The sequence below is a fragment of the Cricetulus griseus genome, chromosome 2 (assembly GCF_003668045.3).
Source record: "Cricetulus griseus strain 17A/GY chromosome 2, alternate assembly CriGri-PICRH-1.0, whole genome shotgun sequence".
In the NCBI taxonomy this organism is placed as follows: Eukaryota; Metazoa; Chordata; class Mammalia; order Rodentia; family Cricetidae; genus Cricetulus; species Cricetulus griseus.
In genome coordinates this window covers 35977801-35995836 of record NC_048595.1, presented here as the reverse complement: position 1 = coordinate 35995836, position 18036 = coordinate 35977801, and the positions used below count along the sequence as shown (strand labels likewise).

Genomic DNA, 18036 nt, shown 5'->3' with positions numbered 1-18036 from the left:
GCCTTAAGTGGCAGATTATGAGGCACCTGAGTAGCATGACTCCCTGGGTTGAGCATTACAGTGCTTTAAACTTTACTGCTCAGCAATTACAATGTCAAATTCTCAGACTTCATAATTCACTGTTCTCTACTTTGAAATAACTTTTGCCACTGCCCTGACTTTTGTCTTGATTACCATTTTCCCACCACTATTAATTAAGTTTGCTTCTGGAAGAAGCCCTTCTGTAAGGGCAATAATCTTGTTCTAAATTGTAAACTTACATTTTGGGATTAAATACATGTCAAAATATTAATATTATCTAGGTTGGTGTAGGACACTTATCAAGTACATGCAAGGCCCTGAGTTTGACTATCAGCATAAATTAATGAACAAATACACAAAAGATCCTGATTTTATCTCATAAAAGCAATGCTTTTCTCATAAACAAAAAATGAAGCCAATTAACACAGACTATTAAATTATTATTTTTACAAATAGTTAATTGATGAATTACCTAACATCCTCATTTTGGAGTTGACAATTCAGTAAAACTGAATTTCCTTACAAGTTAACAATGAACTTGTTTTTCCTATGGTCAGAGAAAACCAGATCATGATGAAAAGCCATTTTAAGCCATATTTGTTACTAAAAAGAATCTTAAAATGTATTTGAAAGTCAGCCTATCTTTTAAAGACACCAGAAAGAAACATTGAAAACATCAGGAAGAAAAACAAAAACAGGCATTAAGAACTCTGCTTCCCCTGCCAGCCATGGGCCATCCACCCGCACCCACCGATGGCTGACAGGATCCTCATATGAGGCAGAGCAAGATCAAGACCAGTATGGTCAATGAAAAAGTAAATGAAAAATAGAACAAAGCAACAACATAAAAGTCTGGGCAAAAAAATGAAAGCTGAAGATGGTGAAAACTATGTCATTTAGAGCAGCTGGCAATCATGCAAGAGTCTTGGATGATGATCCCAGACAGCCAGTAAAGATTAGAGGCTCCATATAGTGGAAAAGTCTTAGAGAAGCTGATAAGTGTAGAGAAGCACAAACAGTGTTGGATTCCATGAGGTTAGAAGCCTGCAACTTTCCTGCACAGGTTGTTGGTATTACTTACTAATGAGTTCGTCTTAAAAAAAGAAAAAAAAGTATCAGGGCAATTTGCCATTGAGAATAATCGAAATATGTTTACTGAATAGACTACCTTTTACTTACTAGGCACTGTTCCAGGTGCCAGGAAGGCAGCAAGGAATAAACAGACCCTATAGAAAGAAAGAGAGAAAACAGGAAAAAGAGGAAGAAGTGGTGGAGAAAAAGGAAATGAATCTGGGAGTGGAAGCAGATGTACCCAGGGAAGTTGACTCCTGAGAAGAGATCTGAACGTTCTGAAAGACAGAGACACAAGATCCCACAGAATGGTAAGAGTAGAGAGAAAGAAGATATTTGCTATGTGAGAGACCCAGGCCCCGGAAAATCCCTGATCTACACTCTACACAGTCCCTGAACGGTTTGGCTCCAAGCCCCAACCCAGCAAAAGAAACACACCCTGGATTTGAGACCCAAGCCAGCAAAAGAGACACTTTATCCCCGAGAATACAACCAGGAAAGAAATACCCTAACTCTGAAACTAGCGTCAAAAGAACTGACCTGGCCCCTAGATTTGGGACATGTAAAAGAAATTTGCCCAGGCCTTAGCATGGGAGCCAAAAAGTCAAAAAGAACTATATAAAGAAACAGAGTTTGGCCCTGGAATTGGAGCCGTCTTTGCCCCTGACTCAAAATTAATCAATCCCAGGCCGGCAGGCTTGGAACTGGGTTTGGAATCTCCTCAGCCCCTAGACTGGGAATTCCCACTACTTCATGGGGGCAGCCAATCACCATCCAGAGGGCTTGGAATTTCTAGCCCCACCCAGACAGGCTTGAGCCAATCCCCAGGCTGTAACTATGCAGTTTTAGAGGATTTGAGCCAATCACAAGCCTGTAGCTAGGCATGTTTGGTGTTCCCCAAGTCCCTCCTTCTAGCCTGGACACTATATTAACCCCACTTCCCTCACTGCTCTGGTTCTCTTCTGCTCCCCTGTTGCTGCTGCCACTTCTGCCTGCCAGGCACAGACTAAAGGACCAGAGTTAACTCTCAAATAAAGACTCTGCTTTTGCATCAGAATCGGTCTCGTGGTGGTGATTCTGGTTCCGGATTTGGGGCTTAACACTATGCTTAAATACTATTGGATGTCTCTCCACACATCATCCTCAGTCAATCCAATTTCCCTCATATGCCAACGCTGCCTTTTACTGAACAAATGATAGACTCAGCATGGTTTGCTATGCAGGAGCTTTTCAGTTTGGTGGACCCCTATTTCTTATTTCTGCTTTTGAGGACTGAGCTTTATCTCTGATAACCTAAAAAACCCGCATGCAGAAAGAGGATCACAATTTATAGGCAGTCTGGGCTACATGACAAGGCCCTTCCTGGTGAGATGAACACTGATAACAGCTCTTGCTGTCTGTCCTTCCTGGTGAGATGCACACTGGTAACAGCACTTGCTGTCTGTCCTTCCTGGTGAGATGCACACTGGCCAACAGCACTTTCTGTCCTTCCCCAGGCTCTGAGTTCAGTTCCCAGCACTCATACCAGGGGATTTTAACTGCCTGTAACTCTAGATCCAAGTGAAATCCAGTGCCTTCTTTGGGCCTCTGAAGGAACCTGTGCACCTGAGGCATTATGGACACATAAACAAGTATGTGTGGGGAACATTTCTCAAAAATAAGCCAAATAAACATACAATTATTTAAATGAGGCTTCTTAGGGCAAAGGAAAGTGATAGCAGATGCAAATCTAGATAACCACAAAACGAAGCCACTAGAAACATGCATAAATATAAATCTCATGTTTCTTTTAGAATGAATTTAAAGAACATTTTTTAATGATTTATTTTTATTTCATGTGCATTGGTATTTTTCCCACACATATGTCTGTGGAAGGGTGTCAGATATTTCAGTGTTACAGACAGTTGTGAGCTGCCATGTGGGTGCTGGGAATTGAACCCCGGTTCTCTGGAAGAGCAGTCAGTGCTCTTAACCACTGAGCCATTTCTCCAGCCCCTTAAAGAACATTTTTTAAAGGAATTATGATTAACTTGGGATTTACAGCACTGAAGTTTGAGAGAAGTAAGAGAAATGAGCTTCAAAGCTTTTACATTAAATATGACATGGTATGAGGATAAATAATGACAAAGTAAAGTTTGTTTTACTATACATTAATACAAAATATTGTAAAAAAAAATAAACAAATAGAAGAGATCTGGTGAGATGCCTCAGTGGGCAAAAGTGTTTTGCCTCCATGCCTGACAATAACTGGAGTTCAACCCATGGGTTTCATAGTGCAAGTTAAGAACTGACTTTTTTTGTTTGTTTGTTTTTTGGTTTTGTTTGTTTGTTTTTGGACACAGGGTTTCCCTGTGGCTTTGGAGGCTATCCTGGAACTAGCTCTTGTAGACCATGCTGGTCTTGAACTCAGAGATCCGCCTGCCTCTGCCTCCTGAGTGCTGGGATTAAAGGCGTGCGCCACCACCACCCGGTTAGAACTGACTCTTAAAAGTTATCCTCTGACACCTCCTCCCATATGTATGCTATGACACAATTATGCATGTGCTCACTCACCATAGTAAATACAATTAAAATGTTTTTAAATGAAAAAAAAGCTGTCAAAAAAGGGGAAAAAATGGACTCAAAAGGAATTACAATTGAAGCCAGGCGGTGGCAGCACATGGGAGGTGGAGGCAGGAGGATTTTTCGAGTTCAAGTGCAGCCTGGTCTACTGAGCAGGTTCCAGGACAGGCTCCAAAGCTACAGTGAAATCCTGTCTCGTAAAACAAAGACAAAAACCGGGTGGTGGTATCGCACGCCTTTAATCCCAGCACTCAGGAGGCAGAGGTAGGCTGATCTCTGTGAGTTCAAGACCAGCCTGGTCTACAAGAGCTAGTTCCAGGATAGGCTCTAAAGCCACAGAGAAACCCTGTCTCGAAAAACCAAAAAGAAAAAAAAAAAGAAAGAAAGAAAAAAAATCCAAAACAAACAAAAAAGAATTGCAGTTGAACTAGACAGAAAGCTAATGTGAGACAATGGATAGTAATACTAATCCAAGCTAAAACAATAATTACATTACATATCAATGTTCTAAGTTATGTACTATCAATTAAGCAGAGATTATCAGAATGGAAGAAAACAGCAGAACTCAGTATTATTATTTAGGGCAGCCAAACAAAATAAAACAAAACAAAAATCCATACCCACTGATGCCTGAAAGAAAAACCTTTTTTTGTTTTCTGTTTTTTTTTTTTTTTTTTTTTTTTTTTTTTTTTTTTTTTTTTTTTTTTTTTTTTTTTTGGTTTTTCGAGACAGGGTTTCTCTGTGTGGCTTTGGAGCCTGTCCTGGCACTTGTTCTGGAGACCAGGCTGGCCTCTAACTCAGAGATCCGCCTGCCTCAGCCTCCTAAGTGCAGGGATTAAAGGCGTGCGCCACCAACACCAGCATGAAAGGAAAATCTTAGTACACAACCATTTTACTCAGTGAAAGATTACTTAGCAATTGCAAGGAAGGAATTGTTGACTCACAAAATGGATGAATCTGAAAAATAAATGCTTCAAGGTTGCTACAAATGACATTACCTTTATTATGTTTTGCACCAGTTCACACCCCTCCTTTAGGTCTGTTTAATATATTCTTAGTGAATTTCCCCCTAAGTCAGTGGCTCTCAGCCTTCCTAATGCTGTGACCCTTTAATTCCTCATGTGCTGACCCCAATCATAGAATTATTTTTATTGCTACTTCATAACTGAAATTTGGCTACTGTTATGAATCAGAATTTAAATATCTGTTTTCTTATGGTCTTAGGTGACCCCCGTGAAAGGGTCATTTGACCACAAAAGGGGTCACAACCCACAGGTTGAGATACACTGCCCTAAGCATTTTGTTTAAAACTGTAACCCTCGAAAGCTCTATTCTCCTTTCCTGATATAGTTTTCTCCACAGTACTTACCATTATCCTAACACCAAATATTTTACTCATCTATTTTGCTGTCTGTTTTGCCATTAGGCTCTGAAACTCTCAAGAGGACAGTGATTTTTATGTTTGCTATGCTTACTGCATGTTGCTAAAGGCCAAGAACAATGTAAGGTAGGCTCTCTAGGCTCTCAAATGTTTACTAAATTAATAAATTAATGATTATGATTTGCAATAAGGACTAAATTAAGGCAATATGTATTTACCTGTTACATGTAAATCAAATTATATTTAAACTTACTATGTAAAAAAAATGAAAATCCTGGGGCTGGAGAGATGGCTCAGAGGTTAAGACCACTGACTGCTCTTCCAGAGGTCCTGACTTCAATTCCCAGCAACCACATGGTGGCTCACAATCATCCCTTAGGAGATCTGGTGCCCTCTTCTGGTGTGGAGATATATATGGAAGCAGAATGTTGTATACATAATAAATAAAATCTTTTTAAAAAATGAAAATCCCATGAAACATGGGATGAATAAATTGATTTGAACTAAATTTGTTTCTTTAAACTTTGAAATAAAATATAGAACACCAAAGATCATATTTCTACGTCACATGCCTTTTAACAAAGGTACACATAATATCACTTGGCTAATCTGTTAACAGCTACAAGAGGGAGAAGAAAGGTCAAACACTCTGGTACAGATGCCATGATTAGCTGAGATCTAAAACAAGGAACTGGTTAACTTTTCCCTTTCTATTTTTTTTGGGGGGGTGGGGGCTTTGAGACAGGGTTTTGGAGCCTGTCCTGGAACTCACTCTGTAGACCAGGCTGGCCTCCAACTCACAGAGAATCCGCCTGCCTCTGGCTCCCAAGTGCTGGGATTAACGATTTGCGTCAACACCACCTGGCTAACTTCTCCCTTTCAAGAGGCTCTAGCTGTTTCCCCAGGATTAGAAGAGGATCAAATGAAAGATCAATCATTCTTTCATTTCAATGAAAAAAAAAGGTACTTGGTGTCTGAACAGTCAGGTATACTAACTCAACTGATGACAAGTAACCTGAAAGTTCACTGAGCTGATGCTCTGCTGCTAACTACAAATATTTGGTCAGTCCAAGTGAGGCCTGGCATTTCACCTTACATGCCTCACTGTGGTCACCTCAATGGACAGTGGAAGCAGGGTCTCAGGCACACCATACAGTCTCTGAAATATCACTAGATTGTGAAGCAGCATAGTACAGACAGGATGCTCAGCAGATTCCTTAAGCATCTCCAAATTTCCAATCCCAGAGATCTAGTTTCTATTTGAGCACTTGGCTAGTTCCTTTAGGATCAGGAAAAGATCACTTCTGTTTCATTCAGTATAAGCAAGAAAGAAGCCCTGTCCAAAAAAAAAAAAAAAAAAAAAAAAAAAAAAAGGGAATAGCAAAAAGGGAATAATGATTAAACTACAAAATCATGTAACTCAAATGAAAGAAGCTAGAATCAAAACACTACAGCAATTACGTGTATGTATGTGAAATGTTCAAATACATGTCTTCAATCCTAGCATACCAGAGACAGACAGATCTCTATAAATTCAAACCCAGTTTGGTCTACATGGTGAGCTCCAGGTCAGCCAAGACTAAATAGTGAGATCCAGTCTCAAAATAAAATAAACTATCAGGTCAGTTGTTGCCTAGGGGTAAGACTAACACAAAGATTAAATACAAATGGGTAAAAGAGAACTTCCCGAGAAAAGGAAATAAATACTACACTTTGACTATGGTGACAACCGTCTGTTTCTCTAAATATAAAAACAACCACATCACTTATAATTGGTGTGTTATATAATATGCAAATTATATCTTAAAAACCTACTTTTTTTTGAAACCCTGTACCTATGAGTCACAGCCCCAACTTACTTGTACATTCAGTGGACTTAATTCTCTCTCCTCCCCTTCCTTCCTTAATAATTCAGTTTAGAAAATAGCCAGGTAGTGGTAGTGCACACCTTTAATCCCAGCACTTAGGAGGCAGATGGATCTCTGTGAGAAACCATGTCTTGAAAAACCAAAACAAATAAACAAATAAACAAACAAACAAACAAAAAGAAACCATAAGATACCTGCAGTGGTCATGTGGATCAGGATAAGTGGTGAGATACTTGACAGAGATGTTGAGATGTTATCTACTTAAAGAAAACAGTGGTATTGGTGTGTCACCAAATGCTGGAAATCAACAAGGTAAGGAAAGCTTTTGTACACACATGTGGTCAGTGGGTACACAGATCAGATGTAAAGTGAAAAAAAGTAAGGAACAATACTGAGGATAACTGGAGTCAAGGTTCTCATTAGCTAAAGAAGAAAAAAAAGAATTATAAAACAGAAACTACAAAAAGATAGAATGAGACAGAATTGAAAGCATCTGAGATATCAAGTAAGAGTTTTAAGATATGTGTACGCATTACCTAAAACAGTGTACTTAAGTAACAGTAACTTCTTTTAAATAACATTCTCTACTCACAAGAACTATACATTTTACAGAAATAGCGAAATCCATGGCTAGAGAAGAGAAGGTAAGAAATAAGCCAAACACGAATACTTTATGGGACCAAAAAAGAAGCTTTCAAAAGAATGACATGAGATATATATCTCATATCATAGTGACATAGAGACCAACATGAAGAAACAACCTTGGACAAAATGGTGTAACTTCAGCACCAGCACATGTAACGATAGTGACAGGCCCTCCCTCCGTCCTCTGCCCTTGCCTGTTGCCTGAGCGGAGTCTGGGCGATGCTCTGCCTCCCCCCCATCACCCCCTGCTCACTTCTTCCTGAGCCTCCCCCTGGACAAGAGTGGACCTGCCCAGACAGGATAGCCCACCCTGAGTCTGGATGCAACTCACCCTTGTCCTCCCTCCCTACCCTCTACCCTCCACCTGAGAGAGGGAGAGACCCCACCTACACCCACTGGAAGAAGGGATGGGAAGACAACAGAGTAAGAACACACTCAACAACAGAAAGACCAATGTGACACCACCAGAATCTAGGGACTCCACATCAGCAAGAACTGAAAAGCCAAACGCAGAGATGGACCTTAAAAATTATCTTATGAAGATGATAGAGACCATTAAAGAGGAAACCAGAAAATACCTTAAAGAAATAGAAGAAAAAAACAAGCAAAAAATTACATGAAATGGAGGAAAAGACAAACCAAAAAATTCAAGAAGTAAATCTCTTAAAGAATCTAAAGAAAGCCAAGAGGGGGAAAAAAAAAAAAAAAAAAAAAAAAACAACCAAATAAGTGAAGGAAACAATTCAAACAGTTCACAGTTTGAAAGCAGAATTAAAAATAAGGAAAACACAGAATGAAGGGATGCTGGAAATAGAAAAGCTGGGTAAACATCAGGAACCACTGATGTAAGCATAACCAACAGAATACAAGAGATGGAAGAGAATCTCAGTTGTTGAAGACTCATTAGAGCATATACAGTCATTGACCAAAGAAAATCTCAAGTCCCTAACACAAAATATCCAGGAAATATGGGACACTGTGAAAAGGCGGAACCTAAAAATAATAAGTATAGAAGAAGGTGAAGAAATATAGCTCAAAGGTACAGAAAACATATTCAACAAAATCACAGAAGAAAACTTCCCCAACCTAAAGGATATGTCTATGAAAGTACAAGAAGCTTACAGAAGACTAAATAGATTGGACCACAAAAAGAAGTCTCCTCGACACATAATAATCAAACACCAAAGCCAGGCGTTGGTGTCCCATGCCTTTAATCCCAGCACTCGGGAGGCAGAGGCAGATGGATCTCTGTGAGTTCAAGACCAGCCTAGTCTATAAGAGCTAGTTCCAGGACACCCTCCAAAGCCACAGAAAAACCCTGTCTCGAAAAAAACAAACAAAAAAATCAAAACACCAAACTTACAGAATAAAGAAAAAGGCCAAGTAACATATAAAGGGAGACCTAGCCGAGTTACACCCGACTTCTCAATGGAAACTTTGAAAGCCAGAAGATCCTGGATAGATGTTATACAAACGCTAAGAGATCATGAATGCCAGCCCACACTACTGTATCCAGCAAAGCTTTCAATCACTATAGATGTAGAAAACAAGATATTCCAAGACAAAACCAGATTTAAGCAATACATACCCACAAATCCAGCCCTACAGAAATTACTGGAAGGAAAACTCCAACCCAACAAAAATAACTACATTCAAAAAAACCATAGGCAATAGATAATCCCACTTTACCAAACACCAAAAAAAAAAAAAAAAAGTGGGGAAATCCACACACAATAAATAACACCACCACCGCCAAATCCAAAACAAACTAGAATCAACAATCAATGTTCATTAAAATCCCTCAATGTCAATGGTCTTAACTTGCCTATAAAAAGATACAGGCTAACAGAATGAATATGAAGACAGAATTCACCCTTCAGCTGCATACAAGAAACACATCTCAATTTCAAAGACAGACAGTACCTCAGAGTAAAGGGTTGGGAAAAGATTTTCCAATCAAATGGACCCAAGAAACAAGCTGGTGTAGCAACCCTAATATCTAACAAATTAGAATTCAAACTAAAATCAATCAAAAGAGATGAAGAAGGGCATTTCATACTCACAGTAAAAGTCCATCAAGATGAAGTCTCAATCCTAAAAATGTATGCCCCAAATACAAAGGCACCCACATTCATAAAAGAAACATTACTAAAGCTCAAATCACACATAAAACTCACACACTTATAGTAGAGCTCTAAAACAAAAGGAAGCAAACTCTCCCCTGAGGAGTAGACACCAGGAAATAAACAAACAGAGGACTGAAATCCATAATGTAGAAACTAGAAAAAACACAAAAAAGCTCAATGAAACAAAGAGTTGGTTCTTTGAGAAAGTCAGCAAGATAGACAAACCTTTATCCAAAAGGCATAGAGCATGCTAATTAACAAAATCAGAAATGAAAAGGGGACACTGAGGAAATCCAGAGAATCATCAGGTCACCTATACTCCACAAAATTCAAAAATCTAAAGGAAATGGACAATTTTCTGGATAGATATCCCTTACCAAAATTAAATCAAGAACAGATAAGCAATTTAAACAGACCTATAACCCCTAATGAAATAGAAGCAGTCATCAAAAGTCTACCAACCAAAAAAAGCCCAGGGCCAGATGGTTTCTGTGCAGAATTCTACCAGAAATTCAAAGAGCGAATACCAGTACTCCTCAAATTGTTCCATACAACAGCAGCAGAAGGGACACTGCCAATCTCTTTCTATGAGGCTACAATTATCTTGGCACCCAAAGCACACAACGAAAAAAGACAATTACAGACCAATATCCCTCATGAACATCAACACAAAATATTCAACAAAATACTGGCAAATCGAATCCAAAACACATCAGAGAAATCATCCACTATGATCAAGTTGGCTTTATCCCAGGAATGCAGGGATGGTTCAACATATGAAAATCCATCAATGTAAACCACCATATAAACAAACTGAAAAAGAAAAACCACATGATCATCTCACTAGATGCCGAAAAAACCTTTGACAAAATCCAACATCCCTTCATGAAAAAGGTCTTGGAGAGATCAGGAATAACAGGAACATACCTAAACATGATAAAAGCAATATACACCAAGCCAACAGCCAACATCAAACTAAACGGAGAGAAACTCAAGGCGATTCCTCTAAAATCAGGAACAAGACAAGGCTGTCCATTCTCTCCATATCTCTTCAATATTGTACTTGAAGTTCTAGCTACAGCAATAAGACAACAAAAGGAGATCAAGGGGATCCAAATTGGAAAGGAAGAAGTCAAACTTTCACTGTTTGCAGATGATATGATAGTTTACATAAGTGACCCGGAAAAACTCTACCAGGAAACTACTATAGCTGATAAACACCTTCAGCAAAGTGGCAGGATATAAGATTAACTCAAAAAAAAAAAAAATCAGTAGCCCTACTATATATAGATGATCAATGTGCTGAGAAAGAAGTCAGAGAAACATCACCCTTTACAATAGCAACTAACGATATAAAATAAGTTGGGGTAACACTAACCAAAAATGAGAAAGACCTGTATAGTAAGAACTTTGAGTCTACGGGAGGCATCACCATCCTTGACTTCAAGCTCTTATTATAGAGCCATAGTCCTGAAAACAGCTTGGTAATGGCGCAAAAATAGACAGGTTGACCAATGGAATCGAATTGAAAACCCTGATATAAAATCACACACCTATGAACACCTGAATTTTGACAAGGCAAAAGTTATACAATGGAAAAAAAAAGAAAGCATCTTCAACAAATGGTGTTGGCATAACTGGATTCAGACATGTAGAAGATTGCAGATAGATCCATATCTATCGCCATGCACAAAACTTAAATCCCAATGGATCAAAGACCTCAACATAAATTCAGCCACACTGAACCTCCTAGAAGAGAAGGTAGGTGGTACACTCAAACAAATTGGTACAGGAGACCGCTTTCTGAACATAGCACCAGTAGCACAAACATTAAGGTCGAGAATTAATAAATGGATCTCCTGAAACTGAGAAGCTTCTGTAAGGCAAAGGATACAGTCATCAAGACAAAACACCAGCCCACAGAATGGGAAAAGATATTCATCAACCCCACACCTGACAGAGGGCTGATCACAAAATATACAATGAACTCAAGAGGCTAGCCACCAAAATACCAAATGCAAGTAAAAAGTGGAGTGCAGAACTAAATAGAGAATTCTCAACAGAGGAATCTAAAATGGCTAAAAAAACACATTAGAAAGTGCTAGACATCCTTAGCCATCAGGGAAATGCAAATCAAAACAACTCTGAGATGCCATCTTGCTCCTATCAGAATGGCTAAAATCAATAACACCAATGGCAGTCTATGCTGGAGAGAATGTGGGGAAAGAAGAACACTCCTCCATTGCTGGTGGGAGGGCAAATTTGTACAACCAACTTTGGAAATCAGTATGGTGGTTTCTCAGGAAAATGGTAATCAGTCTACCTCAAGATCCAGCAATTCCTCTCTCGGGCATATACCCAAAGAATGCACATTCATACAATAAAGACATATGTTCAACTAGGTTCATAGCAGCACTATTTGTAATAGCCAGAACCTGGAAGCAACCTAGATGCCCCTCAACTGAAGAATGGATAGAGAAAATGTGGTACAATTACACAATGCAGTACTACTCGGCAGAAAAAATACAATGGAATCTTGAAATTTGCAGGCAAATGGATGGAACCGCCCAGCGGTTATTTTGTTTTTTAAGACAGGGTGTCGCCAGGTGTTGGTGGCACACGCCTTTAATCCCAGCACTCAGGAGGCAGAGGCAGGTGGATCTCTGTGAGTTCGAGACCAGCCTGGTCTACAAGAGCTAGTTCCATGACAGTCTCCAAAGCCACAGAGAAACCCCGTCTCGAGAAGAGAAAAAAAAAAAAAAAAAGACAGGGTCTCTCTGTGTTGCCCTACTGTCTGGAACTCACTCTGTAGACCTGGTTGGCCTGGGACACACAGAGATCCACCAGCCTCTGCTGCCAAGTGGGATTGAAGGCATGCATTGCCACTGCCCAGCTTCCTCTTGTTTTTCTTTTTTCTTGTTTTTTTTAATTCTGAAGTTATCATTTCTTGAACAATTTTATCCTCTGGTTTTGTTTTGTTTTTTTTTTTTAATCTATGTGTTTATCCTGTATATAGTGTTCTGTCAGCATGTTTGCCTGCACACCAGAAGAGGCCATCAGATCTCATTATAGATGGTTATGATTCACCATGTGGTTGCTGGGAATTGAACCCGTATCCTCTGGAAGAGCAGTCAATGCTCTTAACCTCTGAGCCATCTCTCCAGTCCACCTCTTGTATATTTTTTATATCACTCTCTTATTATAAAATTTTGTCTTATAATTTGAATTGAATTGCTTTGTTTTTTGACACAGGGTTTTTCTCTGGGTAACAGCCGTGACTGTCCTGAAACTCAATTTGTAGACCAGGCTTCACACTCACATCCATCCACCTGCCTCTGCGGCCAGAGTGCTAGGTTTAAAGGCGTGCACCACCACTCAGCCTGAAGCTTTTTCATTTACCATAATCCTACTTATCTACTTTTGTTCTCATTTCCTTTATTTTTTGGGTTATACTGGATTAGATCTTTGGGCTGTAAGACTTTACTGGGACAGTAGCTCAAATATGAATTAAAGTTATGAATCAGGTGGCTGTATTTATGAATTTAATGGATTAATGTATATATCATGGTTATAAAATGTGCATAGGAAGTATACATTATTCAGAAACTGATCCTTGAATGCATTAGGGCATGAGGAAGGGTCTCAGCTTGTTCTGTAATGGGATGCATAGTGTCTTGGCTTTAGTGGGTTACATGTAGTCTGTCTGTATTACATTGTTTTGTTCTAAAAATATGTGTGTCATGGCACATATGCATCTTACATACACACACACACACAAACAGTAAAGAAAAACAGAATCATGTCATCTGTAAACAAGGAAATTATACTTACTAATATGTATGTCTTCATCCTCTGAATGGGATATTAAGACAGAGAAAGTGGGTATCCTTGTGCTGTTCCTCATTTTAGATTTATCTTAACCTGATGTTTTGTACTGTATTTCCTAATTTCTGTATATTAAGTCAAGCTTGGATCCCTGAGATGAAAGCAATTGTGTCATGGTACCGAGTCTTGCATTTAATTTACAAAAATTTAACTGTGACCCAGGAATGGTGGCACCCATCTTTAATCCCAGCACTTAGGAGGCTCAGACAGGCAGATTTCTATGAGTTTGAGACCAGCCTAGTCTACATATGTCTGGCATCAGGCCAGACAAAGTTACTCAGTGAGACCCTGTCTTAAAAACAATATAAGAAACAATTTTACTGCAAATTTTTCCAATTTGTTCAAATAAGTTTGTCTGTGCTTTTCTGTTTTTTCTTTGTATTCTTACTCACTTTGGGTATCTAGGTAATACTGTCTTTGATGATTAATTTTAGAAAATTATCTTGATACTATCAAAACACAGGCTTCAAAATTTGCTTCATTTTGGAGCACCTATACATTTGCCATATAAGTCTATGGGAAGTCTCTTCCACCTGTGATACAGGAGGTACCAGTGGACTGAAATGTCATCAATGACTGCAAGCTTCAGAAAGAAACTACCTGTTGATGAAATTCAAAACTAAAGGGACTGTTGTTAGATGCTGTATGGAAGGAATTGCCAAGCAACAGGAAGTGAGCTAAAGCTAGAGTCCTTCAAATACTGGGCAGTGGTGGCACACGCCTTTAATTCCCACCTTGAGAAGGCAGAGACAGGTGGATCTCTGAGTTTGAGGCCAGCCTGGGCTACAAAGTGAGTTTCAGAACAGGCTCCAAAGCTACAAAGAAACCCTGTCTCGAAACACACCCCCAGCAAAAAAAAAGAAAAAGAAAGAGTCCCTCAAATACCAATTATCACTCTCACAAAGATTTCTTGCTGTAGCCAGATGAATCTCTGTGAGTTGGAGGCCAGCCTAGTCTACAGAACTAGCTCCAGGACAGCCAGAGAAACCCTATCTCGAAAACAAAACAACAAAACAACAACAAAAAAGAAAAAAACAACAAAAAAATTCTTGATGCAAATCAAGAGAGCTGTAGCAATTAAAAACTGACTTCTGTGTCTCACAAAGTTGCGAATACCAAACTTCTGTTCCCAGTTAATTTACAGGTAGGTAAGTGACTAAATAGAGAAACAACCACCACTTTGTGTTATCTATCACTTGTGTTATTTATTACTTACATTAGCTATCCTTTGAGGACAGAAAATCAACCAATACATATAAAGCACTTAGAAATGTTCAGTACAAACAAATCTCAGCAAATAGCACATACTCTTATTCTTTAGTGATTTTATTTCTCAGCCTTTTCTTGCTTTTTATTTTTAATTTCATTTCATTTTAAGCAAGGTCTCATAGTTGGCTTTGAATGCCAATCCTCCTGGCTTCACGTCCCAAGAATTGGAAATGTATAGGCAAGGTCCAGCCTCACAGCTTTTCTTGATAAAGCATGATAAAACACAATAAAAAGAACGTGGTACATTTCTTCTAGGTTTAACAAATGTGTGCATCAGTCAAATATCAATATCTGATATCAGAAACATGAGCTCACATATTAAGAATATTAGATTTTTGTTCTTGAAGATGATGAAGAAACTAATCAGATTAACTTTTGTGTCTTTAATACCAACCAGCCAACCAACAAACCAAGCAACAATTAGCCAGGTATGGTGGTATACAGCTGTACTTCCATCCCAACTACTTAGGAGGCTGAAGCTTGTAAAAGGGAGATCTTAATTGGTCTAGATAATAAAAGACCAGAGTCAAATATAGAGGGAAGATCAGAGAGAAGGAGCAAGCCACAACACACCTTAGCTCCTAAGCAATTTTCTGTTTCTCCCTGCTTATATCCTGTTTCTGTGCAGCTATGTCACTTCCTGTCTGTCTGTACAGACCTCCAGACCTCTATGGTTAGCTGGTGGCAAGCTCCATTCTCAGACCCCCAGACAGACTTTATTTGTACAAGAAAGATATCACCAGCCTAGAGAGATGGCTCAGTGGTTAAGAGCACTGGCTGCTCTTCCAAATGACCCAGATTCAACTCCCAGCATCCACTTGGAAACTCACAACCGTCTGTAATTCCTATTCCAGGGGGTCCAATCCCCTCACACAGACATACATGCAGGCAAAACACTGATGTACATAAAATACAAATAAATAATCTTTCGGGGCTGGAGAGATGGCTCAGTGGTTAAGAGCACTGGCTGCTCTTTCAGAGGACCCGGGTTCAATTCCCAGCACCCACATGGCAGCTCACATCTGTCTGTTACTTCAGTTTCAGGGGATCTGACACCTTCACACCAATACACATAAAATAAAGTTAAATAAATTATTTTTTAAAAAAAGAAAGATATCACCACAGAGGCTGAAGGATCACTTAACTCTATAAGGTTAAGGCCAGGCTAGGCAACATAGTCAGACCCATTTAAAATAAAATCAGGGAAAATATGAAAAACAACATTCAACAGGAGGGAAACTTAGAGAATAAGCACTAAGATTGCTTCAGCTCACTACCTAGAGAATATTTCTAGGAAGCAACACATGAGATATACAAAAAGAGCCCAAAAATCTCTTTGAGGAGACAGAATTTGGAGAGGATAAGTTGGCTAGAATTTTCAAGACAGAGTACCAGAAGGAAGACAGCTACAGAAAGAACTATGGAAATCTGCAAAGCACAGTTGGCTTTAGATGAGAACTAATCACTGAATAAGAATAAGGAAACTGCTAGAGAAATCAAGCAGGTGGCATACTCCTCACACACGCAGACAACACTCCACATTCCCACCAACCTGACTGCAAAAACTTACAATGCATAGAAACAAGAAGAATACTCAGAAAGTATACCTCAAAAGGGGGGAAATGAGTTCCAAAATCTGTTCAGGTCACACCAAAGATTAAAAGTAATCCCTAAAAGGATCTAATGGTTTAATAAGTACATCTAGAATCATAAAACTAAAGAAATAAAAAGATATTCTGTAAATAATCAAAACAAACTTGTCATACATTGAACTAGCATTTTGCACCAAATAGGAAAAAGGAATACAGTGAACAAACATGCAAACAAGTCTACCAGAAAACAGCAGATTCATATTTTCATTATGCCTATCAATGTAAGATACTGCTCAAGGTTATGTATTCTAAAACTACAGAGTTAACTAATCCAAGTCATGTGCCAAGACTAGACCCAAATTAGGCATCACTGTTCATGCCAACCTCACACATGCATGAAGAGACGCCTGAAGGCAAGGTCAAGCTCCTGGCATTGTCCAGTGTCTAACACTGTCCCAAGACCTGCAGATTTTGGTGTTCAAAATCAAATTATGTCATTTAAATCTGAACACTCTGTAGGTAAAAATACTTAACCTTTTGACTTCTTGGATACATTTTTTCTAGTAGAAAACTTGTTATATGTATTTTCATTAATCAATCTTCCTTATACAAAGTTTTACCCCCAAATGGCTTCCAAGGTATCTTTTTGGTTCTTGCTGAGCAGTTACTTCCCAGTCTGCTGATTCTCCCTCCCCTCTAAAAGTCACACTACTGACTCACTCTGTCCTTAGACATGTCTTCATTTTCTATCAACAGGCATTCGCAGATGATTTCATAAATCATTAAAATGTTCTTAATTTTTAATTATATTACCTATTACCTAGATTTCTGCTTCTCTCTCATTGACTATGTAACTAGCTTTCCTGCAATTTTAGAATCTATTACTTAACTCTATTTTTTGGTTACTGCATCCAAAATCTTTAGCCATCCATAATTTACCTTTTTCTTAGAATCCCATACTCACTCCATTATATAATCCTATCAATTATACCTTTAAAAGAACACACTGGGTCTAAGGAGATGGTTCAGTGGATAAAGTACTTACTCTGTGAACTTGAGTACCTGAGTTTAGATCCCCAGCAACCCATACAAAGGCCAGGAGAGGCTACATGGACTTGCAATCGCAGTGCTGGGAAGGTGGAGGCAGGAAGATCCCTGGAACTCATTCACTAACCAAACAGTTTAACTCAATCTGTGAGTTTTGAGGTTAAGCTTATGTATTAAAACATAAGAGAATGGTTGAATCAGATACCCAACAACTAACTCCGGCCTTCACATGCAAGTGCACATTTATGGATTCATATTTTCAGACTCTTGTGCATGGATCCTCTTAAACAAGTAGGTATACTACACTAATACAAACCACAAAAATAACTTCCCCAAGATGATCACTTTTCACTTGCACCAACATTCTAACAATATCCAGAATTTTATTTACATTTGATTTTTATTTTATTTACTTTTTATTGTATATTTGTGGCAGTCAAAGGACTATGTTGAACTACTTTCAGTAGTCAGTTCTTTCCTTCCACCATGTAAGTTCTGGGGACTGAACATAGGTCATAAGGGTTGGCTGCAAGTACCTTTACACACAGAGTCATCTCTCTAACCCTCTT

The 18036-nt window shown here is 38.8% G+C and overlaps 1 protein-coding gene across 8 annotated transcripts in view; it reads right to left on the bottom strand.

Annotated features, from left to right (window-relative positions):
• The window catches only part of Mast2 (microtubule associated serine/threonine kinase 2), a 141630-nt gene that overhangs the window by 42728 nt on the left and 80866 nt on the right, over nt 1-18036 (bottom strand). The window lies entirely within an intron of this gene.